Source organism: Oncorhynchus nerka, linkage group LG10 (assembly GCF_034236695.1).
Source record: "Oncorhynchus nerka isolate Pitt River linkage group LG10, Oner_Uvic_2.0, whole genome shotgun sequence".
In the NCBI taxonomy this organism is placed as follows: Eukaryota; Metazoa; Chordata; class Actinopteri; order Salmoniformes; family Salmonidae; genus Oncorhynchus; species Oncorhynchus nerka.
Window position 1 is genome coordinate 45,279,526 of NC_088405.1, and position 13,866 is coordinate 45,293,391.

General features: G+C 42.6%; 1 protein-coding gene across 1 annotated transcript in view; it reads left to right on the forward strand.

Annotated features, from left to right (window-relative positions):
- The window catches only part of LOC135573707 (cadherin-23-like), a 199,728-nt gene that overhangs the window by 49,397 nt on the left and 136,465 nt on the right, over positions 1 to 13,866 (forward strand). The window lies entirely within an intron of this gene.

Genomic DNA, 13,866 nt, shown 5'->3' on the forward strand with positions numbered 1-13,866 from the left:
GTAGGCTACACGTAGCTGTGTTTATGGAAAACATTTCATCTCAGGTAAGACATTTAATTTGTTTTAGTATAATCTGTTTGTATCTCCACTCACTACTTGTAGCTGTATAGTATGTTTGTTTGTGTTGTTGGTCTTAGCTAGCTTAATGTTCCAGACCGGTTGATAGCTAGCTAGCGCTCACTCACGTATGTGGCTGCTAGCACCGTCATGAAAAGTGGAATGAGGGAAGCTCTATGGTCAATATTATATTTTTCTAAGTTGTGAGAGTGCTCAGGAGCAGGCAATGTTGAAAAGTAATAACTTTAGACATTTCTTAAATGTAGTTTTGTAATTGCCGAAAACAAGCAGACAAACAAGAAAATTGCGTTTGAAAAAGGTAGCTTTTTTGCTAAGCCAAAAGGGTAAAGTAGATCACCACAGGTTGTTTTCCTACAGGCAGGCAGGGCCACAACATTCTATCTAATACCAACTGGGACTATTCTTTGTGCCCCTCACTGTATCAAACCACATTGTCTTTATATAGGGCTCTTTAACACGGTAAGTTTTTACCACACAATCTATTCCTATAGTAGTGGCAGCGAGTATCTATAGTACTATTGATAATTACTGTATATAATTATTATTATCATCTATATAAAATATAATATTATTTAAAAGAGCTTTGGTATTAGCCTGTCTGAGGGGATGTTCGTGTGAGACAGGGTGGGAAACCTAAAGTGCTAAATCTGTTGTATTTGATATTATAGTGAGGGCGGTGTATGATCATATTACATATTCTGACCATGGCTAAGGGAAACACTGGCATCCTAAATACATTTTGTTCATTTTTTAAATGTATTTAATTTATTCTCCCCTGGAAAAAGTAGGCTATAGCGGTGGCTACATTTCATCAACATATTATCACAACTGGACATATAGCCTACAGATGCCTGCCTCATCGTCAAGCAAGGAAGATATTTCGTAATCATCACATATGGTGAGTATTATGGCTTGGAGTTGGATAGGTTTAAGCCTGGTCGGGGTGGAGGAGAGCGAGAGGAGATTGAGAGCAGGATGGATCAAGTCATGTAAGCAACAAAGTGAGTTTGTGCAGTGATCAGATTGAATGGCATGTGCTTGTAATCAGCTATATTGTATGCGGAGACTGTGGAATGAGTGAGGCGAGGTTGTAGATATAATGGGTTATCATAAACAATGGAGCTAGACAGGATTTTCTAGGTTTATGCTTTGGCACAGGCTGAATGTTATGTGGACCAGTTATCGATCTCCTTCCAAAACGTGCTTACATTTGTATAAAATTCAATTATTACTAACTATATATTCCTTGGAAAAATAGATGTAATGTAACAACTCAAATTGTGTGTTTTTTTTTGTCGACTTTAGTAGTCAGCTGATGAAACGGGTTTTGAAACGGAAACAATGATTTTGAAAAGTTTGATTGAAATTGATGAAACATGATTGTGTGAATGCATTACAATGGGTCGTTTTATGTCTTTTTTTTTCAATTTCCCCAATCCGCCCTCACCCGTCACACATTTCAATACATTTGACAAAATATATATTTTTTAAATATCAGCATAAAGCGACAATTGTGCCCCACCCCTACACACATTTTACTTAATGTTCGCCTACCAGTCAGGTCATAGGTCAATCAACTAATCCTGTATGACACTATAGGCCTACTTTCCACTCAGTAGTGCTTGAGGGTGTGGTACTTGCCAAAGCAAGGAAATGCACACAAGGCTGTGTTACTGTTTTGGTCGCCGGGTAGATGATAGACAGACCTTGCAATGCCTCCTTGTGGTTTTCCCCTGAGGGGGATATTGCTTGAGTGACGTCAAGTGAGGCGTAGAGGATTGTCAGACAGGCCGGCCCCCAGTGGATGGACGACGCGAAGTGTGAGCTGCCGCATCTGTTTTATCCTGTACTGCTGAGATCACCTGTCCTGTGACCTGCAGGTGAACAATGTGGCTGTTGAGGAGAGCTATGTCTATTAGGTGGAAAAATAGCTTCTTGTACCAATTGAGGGACTTTCTGCCGCACTCAACAAAACTGTTCTTCATGTCCACTTTGTCAACTGCTCCCATTTTTTTGTTGTACTCCCAGACACAGTCTGTCTTTCTTCCTCTCTCCGGTGAACACCGTCCAGTTTTCCTGTGTCTGACATTTTGGAGGTGTGCACTGTGGACAGAACATGGACATCTCGGTCGTCCCATTTCACTGCCATTATCTCCCTGTTGGTTTGGAACTCCACCTCCCCCTTGCCCATTTTCTTTTTAAATATTGGCATCCCCTTGGATCTCACTAAAGGTACTGAAAAAGAGTAGGGCTACTGTACCAGCTACAGCATGGTGGTGAATACCACTGATCCAGATATGTCATGACCCTCACCATGCTTTATATCTGTGGTGGCGCCACAGATTTTACCCCAGGTGCAGTCTTCTCTCTCAGTTCATGAGCATACCTGCAAACAAATATGCATATTTAGAAGGCTAAAGGCATTCTGAATTTTGATACATTTGATGAGAGCCTTCCATTTGATAGTGGGCATACCTGTTGTTTTCCTGCACCATACTCTCCACCAATTCCTCATCAAGGAACAGTTTAAAACATTCTGCCTCTGAAGGGGTAGGTAAGGGTGCGTTGTACGCCAGACAGTGTGTCATTGAAGTCTATCTCTGGTGCTGTGACAGGATCTCCAGCAGAAGGGCTTCCTCCTCAACTTCACCCTCTTCTCCCTCACTGCCTACAAGATTGGCAGCAGCACTAACATCTTGGGAAGGTGAGGGATGCTCATTGACCGCAAGGTTGGGGTGGGCACCATTGTCCTCAGACATCTCACAGTCCAGAAGGTTGGCGATCGGATATTCCTCATCAAGATTCCTTTTGACACAGATTCAAAAGGAAACACCTCACTGATGAGGAGATATGAGAAATATTTAGTCATTCTGATCAATCAATCAATCAAATGTATTTTTCCATCAGCTGATGTCACAAAGTGCTATACAGAAACCCAGACTAAGACCTCAAACAGCAAGCAATGCAAATGTAGAAAAACGGTGGCAAGGAAAAACTCCCTAGAAAGGCAGGAACATAGGTAGAATTCTAGAGAGGAACCAGGCTATGAAGGGTGACCAGTCCTCTTCTGGCTGTGCCCGGTGGAGATTATAACAGTACATGGCCAAGATGTTCAAATGTTCATACAGTGAAGGAAAAACATATTTGATCCCCTGCTGATTTTGTACGTTTGGCCATTGACAAAGAAATGATCCGTCTATAATTTTAATGGTACGTTTATTTGAACAGTGAGATACAGAATAACAAAATCCAGAAAAATGCATGTCAAAAATGTTATAAATTGATTTTCATTTTAATGAGGGAAATAAGTATTTGACCCCCTTTCAATCAGAAATATTTCTGGCTTCCAGGTGTCTTTTGTACAGGTAACGAGCTGATATTAGGAACACACTCTAAAAGGGAGTGCTTCTAAACTCAGCTTGTTACCTGTATAAAAGACACCTGTCCACAGAAGCAATCAATCAATCAGATTCCAAACTCTCCACCATGGCCAAGACCAAAGAGCTCTCCAAGGATGTCAGGGACAAGATTGTAGACCTACACAATGGGCTGCATGGGCTAAAAGACCATTGCCAAGCAGCTTGGTGAGAAGGTGACAACAGTTGGTGTGATTATTCGCAAATGGAAGAAACACAAAAGAACTGTCAATCTCCCTCGGCCTGGGGCTCCATGCAAGATCTCACCTCGTGGAGTTGCAATGATCATTAGAACGGTGAGGAATCGACACAGGAGGATCTTGTCAATGATCTCAAAGCAGCTGGGACTATAGTCACCAATAAAAGAAATTGTAACACACTACGCCGTGAAGGAGTGAAATCTTGGATCACCCGCAAGGTCCCCCTGCTCAAGAAAGCAAATATACATGCCCGTCTGAAGTTTGCCAATGAACATCTGAATGATTCAGAGGACAACTGGGTGAAAGTGTTGTAGTCAGATGAGACCAAAATGGAGCTCTTTGGCATCAACTCAACTCGCCTTGTTTGGAGGAGGAGGAATGGTGCCTATGACCCCAACAACACCATCCCCACCGTCAAACATGGAGGTGGAAACATTATGCTTTGGGGGTGTTTTCTGCTAAGGGGACAGGACAAATTCACCGCATCAAAGGGACGATGGACGGGCCCACGTACCGTCAAATCCTTCCCTCAGCCAGGACATTGAAAATGGGTCGTGGATGGGTACTCCAGAATGACAATGACCCAAAACACATGAACAAGGCAACAAAGGAGTGGCTCAAGAAGAAGCACATTAAGGTCCTGGAGTGGCCTAGCCAGTCTCCAGACCTTAATCCCATAGAAAATCTGTGGATGGAGCTGAAGGTTCGATTGGCCAAACATTAGCCTCGAAACCTAAAGGACTTGGAGAAGATCTGCAAAGAGGAGTGGGACAAAATCCCTCCTGAGATGTTTGCACACCTGGTGGCCAACTACAAGAAACTTCTGACCTCTGATTGCCAACAAGGGTTTTGCCCCTAAGTACTAAGTCATGATTTGCAGAGGGGTCAAGTACTTATTTCCCTCATTAAAATGCAAATCAATTTATAACATTTTTGACATGCGTTTTTCTGGATTCTTTTGTTGTTATTCTGTCTCTCACTGTTCAAATAAGCCTACCATTAAAATTATAGACTGATCACTTCTCTGTCAGTGGGCAACCGTACAAAATCAACAGGGGATCAAATACTTTTTCCCCTCACTGTAGATGACCAGCAGGGTCAAATAATAATAATCACAGTGGTTGCAACCGGTCAGCACTTCAGAAGTAAATGTCAGTCGGCTTTCCATTGCCGATCATTCAGAGTCAGAGACAGCTGGTGCGGTAGAGAGAGAGACAGTCGAAAACAGCAGGTCCGGGACAAGGAAGCACGTCCGTTGAACAGGTCTGGGTTTCATAGCTGGATCAGCAGCACGACCAGGTGGACTGCGGACAGCAAGGAGTCATCAGGCAAGGTAGTCCTGAGGCATGGTCCTAGGGCTCAGGTCCTCCGAGAGAAGAGAGAAACAGAGATATAATTAGAGGGAGCATATTTAAATTCACACAGGACACCGGATAAGACAGGTGAAATACTCCAAATATTGCAGACTGACCCTAGCCCCCCGACACATAAATTATTGCAGCATAAATACTGGAGACTGAGACAGGAGGGGTCGGGAGACACCTTGGCCCCGTCCAACGATACCCCCGGACAGGGCCAACCAGGCAGGATATAACCCCACCCACTTTGCCAAAGCACAGCTTTGGTGGAGGAACACCAAAATGTACAGTTGATTTACAGATTACAGATTACAGCATAGGACAAACCATTCACAGAGACAAACTGATATCTTTCAGACAGATAAGATCTAAACCAGGCCAGAATCTGTCCATGTAGACCAATTTGAGTTTCCAATCTCTCCAAAAGAATGTGGTGATTGATTGTATCAAAAGCAGCACTAAGGTCTAGGAGCACGAGGACAGATGCAGAGCCTTGGTCTCACACCATTAAAAGGTAATTTACCACCTTCACGAGTGCAGTCTCCGTGCTATGATGGGGTCTAAAACCAGACTGAAGTGTTTCGTAAACATGGTTTGTCTTCAGGAAGGCAGTGAGTTGCCGTGCAACAGCTTTTTCTAACATTTTTGAGAGGAATGGGAGATTTGATGTAGGCTGATAGTTTATCATATTTTCTGGGTCAAGGTTTGTCTTTTTCAAGTGAGGCTTTATTTCTGCCACTTTTAGTGAGTTTGGTACACATCCGGTGGATAGGGAGCCATTTATTATGTTCAACATAGGAGGGCCAAGCACAGGAAGCAGCTCTTTCAGAAGTTTAGTTGGAATAAGGTCCAGTATGCAGCTTGAAGGTTTAGAGGTCGAGACTGTTTTCATCAATATGTCAAGAGATATAGTATTAAAAAAACTTGAGTGTTTCCCTTGACCCTCGGTCCGGGCAGTGCTGTGCAGACTCAGGACAACTGAGCTTTGTAGAAATATGCAGATTTAAAGAAGAGTCCGTAATTTGCTTTCTAATGATCATGATCTTTTCATCAAAGAAGTTCATGAGTTTATCACTGCTGAAGTGAAAGTCATCCTCTCTTGGGGAATGTTGTTTTTTAGTTAGCTTTGCGACAGTATCAAAAATACTTTTTGGATTGTTCTTGTTCTCCTCAATTAAGTTGGAAAAACAGTAGTGAGGGCTCTAGACACTGCACGGTACTGTCTTTCCAAGCTAATCGGAAGACTTCTAGTTTGATGTAGTGCCATTTCCTTTCCAATTACCCAGTTTCTTATGACAAATGTATTTTGTTTTTAGCTTGTTTTTAACTGACTGCATTTAGGGTATTACGCAAGGTTAAATGTAGTTCCTTTTTGTACTCTGACGTCCTTGGGTAGGTGGAGGGAGTCTCGAAGGGCATCTAGGGATCTTTGGCTTTTCCGATAATTTATAGCACGGCTTTTGATGATCCTTGGTTGTGGTCTGAACAGATTATTTGTTGCGATTGTAAACGTAATAAAATGGTGGTCCGATAGTCCAGGATTATGAGGAAAAACATTTAGATCCACAATATGTTTTCCACAGTACAAAATTAGATCCAGAGTATGACTGTGGCAGTGAGTAGGTCCGGAGACATGTTGGACAAAACCCGCTGAGTCAATGATGGCCCCGAAAGCCTTTTGGAGTGGGTCTATGGACTTTTCCATGTGAATATTAAAGTCACCAAAAATGTGAATATTATCTGCCATGACTACAAGGTCCGATAGGAATTCAGGGAACTCAGTGAGGAACGCTGTATATGGCCTGTAAACAGTAGCTATGAAAAGTGATTGAGTAGGCTGCATAGATTTCATGACTAGAAGCTCAAAAGGTGAAAACGCAGTAATTTTTTTGTTGTAAATTGAAATTTGCTATCGTAAATGTTAGCGGGATGTGCGGGGGATATGGTGAGTAGTGTAAACAGGAGGAGGGGCCTCATTTAACACAGTAAATTCATCATGCTTAAACCATGTTTCAATCAGGCCAATCACATCAAGATTTTATGATCAGAGATTAGTTCATTGACTATAAATGCTTTGGAAGTGAGGGATCTAACATTACGTAGCCCTATTTTGAGATGAGAGATTTCACAATCTCTTTCAATAATGACGGGAATGGCGGAGGTCTTTATTCCAGTAAGATTGCTAAGGCGAACACTGCCATGTTTAGTTTTGCCCAACCTACATCTAGGCACAGAATCGGTCGCAATGGGGATAGCTGAGCTGACTACACTGACTGTGCTAGTGGCAGACTACACTAAGCTGGCAGGCTGGCTAACAGCCTGCTGCCTGGCCTGCACCCTATCTCATTGTGGAGCTAGAGGAGTTAGAGCCATGTCTATGTTCATAGATAAGATGAGAGCACCCCTCCAGCTAGGATGGAGTCCGTCACTCCTCAGCAGGCCAGGCTTGGTCCTGTTTGTGGGTGAGACCCAGAAAGAGGGCCAATTATCTACAAATGTTATATATTGGGAGGGGCAGAAAAAAGTTTTCATCCAGCTATTGAGTTGAGAGACTCTGCTGTAGAGCTCATCACTCCCCCTAACTGGGAGGGGGCCAGAGACTCGATGCCGACACATCTTGCTAGCTGATTTACACGCTGAAGATATGTTGCGCTTGGTGACCTCTGACTGTTTCATCCTAACCTCATTGGCGCAGACGTGGATAACAATATCCCTATACTCTCTACACTCGCCAGTTTTAGCCATAGCCAGCACCGTCTTCAGATTAGCCTTAATGTCAGTAGACCTGCCCCCTGGTAAACAGTGTGTGATCGCTGGATGCTTCTTTTTAAGTCTAATACTGCGGGTAATGGAGTCGCCAATGACTAGGGTTTTCAACTTGTCAGAGCTAATGGTGGGAGGCTTCGGCATCTCAGACCCCGTAACGGGTGGAGGAGAGACCAGAGATGGCTCAGCCTCTGACTCCGACTCGTTGCTTAATGGGGAGAACCGGTTGAAAGTTTCTGTCGGCTGAATGAGCGACAGCATTCCTACAGCATTTCCCTTCAGAAGCCATGAGAAAATTGTCCGGCTGCGGGGACTGTGCGAGGGGATATATTGTACCCTCTGTACTTATTGGTGGCACAGAAGCTGTTACATCCTTTCCTACACTTAAAGTACCCTTGCCTAACGATTGCGTCTGAAGCTGGGCTTACAGCACGGCTATCCTCACCATAAGACGATCATTCTCCTGTATATTATGAGTACAGCGACTGCAATTAGAAGGCGTAATGTTACTACTTAGCTTCGGCTGGTGAAGGTCCAGATAAAGCGTCCGGGTTGAAAAAGTTGAATGAAAAAATTTGAATGAAAAAAGTTGAACGAGGGAATTTTTTAAAATGTAAAACTAATTAAAAAGTAAAAACTGTAAAGTTGGCAGGCAGCAAAGTAACGTTAGCAACAAACCGCACAGCAGCATGGAAAGAAGTCCACAAGTTGTGACCGGAAATTACTTAATGGCTGTCAATGTCTGTCAAAACATACATTTTTATGTCAGGACTGAGTTATATTGTAACTATGGTTACTCATGGTTGCCAGCGCAGACCCAGGGGTTTTATTGTTATTCATGTTATTTTATTGTTATTCATGTTATTTTATTGTTATTCATGTGTTTGCCCCCCATTTATTGATACATTTGATACATTTCTCATCATAGTAATGTCCTCCATTATATCCCCCCATGATTACCTTCCTCCATTTCTACCCCCACATGGACTTGAAAAACCCCCACAAATTAATTGGGAATAAAGTCTTCAAGACCTTTTTTTCCCATTAGGACAAAACATAGTTTAGATGCTTTTCAGACAACATTGCTATTTAGACGTGTTTGTGGCATCACATGTAGACTTTCTCTTGCTACTGTTACAATCACATATTTGCAATGGTAGCTGCAGGGACCACTCAACAATGATCGCAAATATGTGCTCGTGCGTGTCAAAAAGCTTGTGGTCAAAAGGTTTTTGATGCTGCAAAGATACGGTACTGTATTCCGTTACAGTACAGAGCTACATGTTAGTGAGAAGGATGTACCAATTTAACTCATATGTGGTTATAGTGCCCCATCAATTTTAAAATGTATAGTGGACAGATTGGAGTGGCAGCAAGTCTTGAACCTTTATTGGTTGAGCATTTTGCCATGTCCTTTTGGTCTGTTTTGCCCTGTCGTCGCTGCCAGTTTGGAATCCTTTGTCCAATGGAGCCATTTTTATCTGAATATCAAATCATTTCTGGGTAACAGTTAAGTACCGTAATGTGATGGTTTACAATTAAAATGTCAATGATCAATTTCTCAAGCAATAATTTTGCTATGACTGTCTGGGAGTGGTTTGAAAACTGAAAATGAGCTGTTATTGTCAGAGAGTTTTGGAATTTACTGCATGGGGATGTCACCATGGAAAGCTAAAACTCCCTGCCACCAAAACAGGCTGACATTTCAAGTGGTGTTTTCAAACAGCTATTACACTAAAAGGTCATAATATACATTTTCCATACAGGCTCGGGAGAGACAAAGGTCAAAACACAACCCAACCTTCTTAACACTGCGCGCATCCAACCTGGAAGCCAGCCGCACCAATGTGTCGGAGGAAGCACCATGCACCTGGCTACCTTGGTTAGCCCACCACAGGAGTTGCTGGTGCGCGATGAGACAAGGATATCTCTACCTGCCAAACCCTCCCTAACCCAGATGATGCTAGGCCAATTGTGCATCGCCCCATGGACCTCCCGGTCGCAGCCGGCTACTACAGAGCCTGGGCGCAAACCCAGGGTCTCTGGCACAGCTAGCGTTGCGATGCAGTGCCCTACACCACTGCCCCACCCGGGAGGCCTACACTGGGCTTTAAAGAACTCTAAGAAGTGCAAGTCATATAAAACACTAAATATTAATTGATATGCTGTAATCTGTAAACACATTACCAGCCAACCTGCATGTACCAATCCCCAATCCCGTAAAATTATGTAAAATACTCCATCTCCCCTGAATGAATTTGATGAATTCCTTCATTACGATTACAGTTGCATTTACTTTTTTGCAGTATAATACAGTCAGTTTTACAGTATTGTACTGTGTGTCATTACACAGTACTTGTTTTGATACTGTATTTAGATTACACTGTACTGCAATATGAAATACAGTAACTTACTTGCCAATTAGCGGTCAATAAATTACTGTCACATTTACGGCAACAGTGTAGATATGCTCTGTTTACGTCCATGGCTGAACTTGCCTCCTACGGAACACACACAAACATAGAATAAGCTTCAACCTTACATTTTGACTCTCAATGTGTTGTGTGTGTGTGTGAGTGTGAGTGTGTGCGCGTATGTACTTGTGTACATATGTGCATGCATGCTTTTGTGCACATATGTGTGTATTGTTATTTGTGTGCATCCGTGACTGTTTCTGTGTTCATTTCAGTCAGTCCCTAAGTAGTCCTTTGAGGCGAAAATGGCTTTTTGAGTGAATTATGTAAAAGCCTACCATCGTTGCACTATAGTAATGGTTTACTGCTCGTACATCGTTTCCAGTCCAGGGGGTTGTCCAAACTGTGTTTGTGTCTGTCCATCACGTATGCTGCCAGTCGTGAAGGTAAAGTATAGACTCAGAAGTGTGTGTGTGTGTATGCTGCCAGTCGTGAAGGTAAATCACCTTCTCACTCCCTTTATCTCCACCGTTTACTTTATTCCACTGAGCATGAAGAGCACCTTGATTTAGGTGTGGCAATGGCGTGTCCATGTGTCGTGTGGGTATGGAAATTCCTCTGTCGATGAGAGAGCAGAGGGATCGCTCAAGATCCACTGCAAAATTTGATGTCCGTCCAGGTAGTCAGGTCGTCAGGAGATGACTTCAAAACTGACCACTAGCGACAAAGGTGAGCGCTATTACCATCAAGTAATCTTGGGTTCTACAAGGGCTTTGTGGACGGGGAGGGCAGTTGGGCGTAAGCCGCGAGCTCCAGCTCCGAGGGACTCATCTTCAATCCCAGTGCCAGGCGCTCGTTTACATTTTTTAAATCCCAAACCTTAATTTAACCATGTGGACGTTTATGGAGAACGGTTTGGATGTCTGATTCCGCAGTGAGATTGTGGGAGCTTGTTGGAGAGAGAGGGGATGGCAAGGGAGAGATTCAGTGAGAGAGAGGAAAGATTGAAGGGATAGAGAAACATCTTGCACTCCCAAAGCCATTAAAGTTTGATTCACCCCACTCCTCACTCTTTGAATAAATCAACCTGTCATTCGTCTCTCTCTCTCTCTCTCTTTCTTTCAAGTCCACCTCGGCTTCCCCCTTTTTCTCTCTTTTGCTCCCTCGTGCCCTCTCACTCTCTCTTTCTCTGTCTGCCAGTTTCTCTCTCTCGTGCTCTCCTTCTCTCTCAAACTCACATACATAATTTTGAATTCTGACAAGGTTTGGCTAACATGGAAAGCCATTGTGCAACTTGTCAATCTCTTTGACGGTGCGGATAGTTTTCTCTCTCTCTGTGTTGTGTATGTGTGCTTGCGTGCCTGCGGGCGTGTGTGCGTCTTCTTCCTTCCCCTGCACTGTCTTTACGATCTTTGACAGATTAGAATATTGTTCTGTTATTCAAGTCTAAAGAGAAAAAAAAATAAGAGATAATATTTTGCAGGCATTTTCCATTCACCCTACAGCAAAACACATCAGTTTCACAAGATGCCCTTTGGTGACAGAAGACATTTGGTGAGCCATGGGTGGTACAAAAGTGTAAGTGGAGAGCGAACTGAAAAATAAAGAGAAATACTGTACTGTCTTTCCCACCATTTCTGGTATTCTGGATGTACAGTTTTTTCTTTCTTTTCTCTATCGGCCTACAATTTTTTTCATAATTCCTCTGTCACCATCCTTAGCTACTGAATGTGTGGTGCTTACCGTGGGTTCCCAATTGAAGTGAAGAGGAAACTCTTGGATGGCACACTTTTTTATTGATAAAACCAACTTGTTTTAGCCCTTAGCCTTCATCAGAGTTTTTCATTGATTTCCCAATTTCCATAGCCTCACTCTCTCTGGTCTTGATCACAGTGAATGCTGAATTTCTCGAGGTGTGATTCACCCTTACGTCCTACAATACCAGTACTTGCGTCCTAAATAGAATTCTGATTGGGTATGCGGAAATGGAAAGTTTTATCATTTGTGAAATTTCTAAAATAGTAGTATACTTTAAATTCCAGGATGTCATACTAATTTCAGCTTTTCCTCTAGTAGAATTCGCAGCACACAATTGAGGAAGAAAAGTGTATTTTCAGACCCATATTTGTTTGACAACAGCTGATAATCAGATTAGTGACGGGCTGTACAAAAATGAATGAATGGCGGAAACAAGGCAAACCTTGCACATTAGATTATGCGTTCTCAGTATGGGTGAGCCTAGGTATGTCGATGTTTGTTATTTACTTCATACATTTATACTAAACAGTACGTTCTAAGTAGTATTTTGTATGACTAGCACACAGTATGTAGCTTTAGTAAGTAGTAGGCAAGACAGATTTTGGACACGGACCATGACCTACTTACTTCACTGTAGGGAAGAGTAGAAATTACGTGGACTAAGAAACATGCCATAATTTTCGCTGGTGTTGGTGAATGTAATCAGGGCTGTGTAACTCCCTCTATTGTCACTACTACTGTTCAGTTTAATTTAGTTTGTGTCAACATTTTCACGTCATAGCAACCTCCCACCCATCCATTATCAGTTTCCACACACACACAACTCAAATCAAATTGCATTTTTCACATGCGCCGAATACAATGGGTGTAGACTTTACTGTGAAATGCTTGCTTAAGAGCCCTTACCAATGATGCAGTTAAAACATAATAAAAAGAAAAATAGCAACATAAGAGGAATAATATACACAATAATTGAGTTATTTACAGGGAGTACCAGTACCAGATCAATGTGTGGTCAAATGTGACAATAGTATGAACTTCTATGCAAAAAAAAGTTTTAAAAAACCACATGAAAGTTTCATAATATAGCAAAGACAGTTTGGAACACCTAAGTTGTCGCCGTTCTCCATCTGTGCCATATTGCCGCCACCATCATAATCTCCATCATTATACGTGACAAACTTGCATTAGACGCTAAACAACCACTTTGTCCAATTAAAGCGAGGAACTGATGATTATTCACTCAATTATAAATCCAAACGTTGACAAATGTTTGCTGCAAATGTCCCCATATGTTGTCATTCCAATCAATCAGCTGCTAAGTGGCTGTGTCTTTTCTGCGTCATCCTATTTGGTGGTAAAAAACACAATTGTCCACAGCCATACAAATCAAATCAAATGTATTCATAAAGCCCTTCTTTCATCAGCTGATATCTCAAAGTGCTGTACAGAAACCCAGCCTAAAACCCGAAACAGCAAGCAATGCAGGTGTAGAAGCACGGTGGCTAGGAAAAACTCCCTAGAAAGGCCAGAATCTAGGAAGAAACCTAGAGAGGAACCAGGCTATGAAGGGTGGCCAGTCGTCTTCTGGCTGTGCCGGGTGGAGATTATAACAGAACATGGCCAAGATTTTCAAATGTTCATAGATGACCAGCAGCAGCATGGCCAGGTGGACTGGGGACAGCAAGGTGTCATCAGACCAGGTAGTCCTGAGGCATGGTCCTAGGGCTCAGGTCCTCCGAGAGAGAAAGAAAGAGAATTAGAGAGGGCATACTTAAATTCCCACAGGACACTGGATAAGGAGAAATACTCCAGATATAACAGACTGACCCTAGCCCCCCGACACATACACTACTGCAGCATAGATACCGGAGGC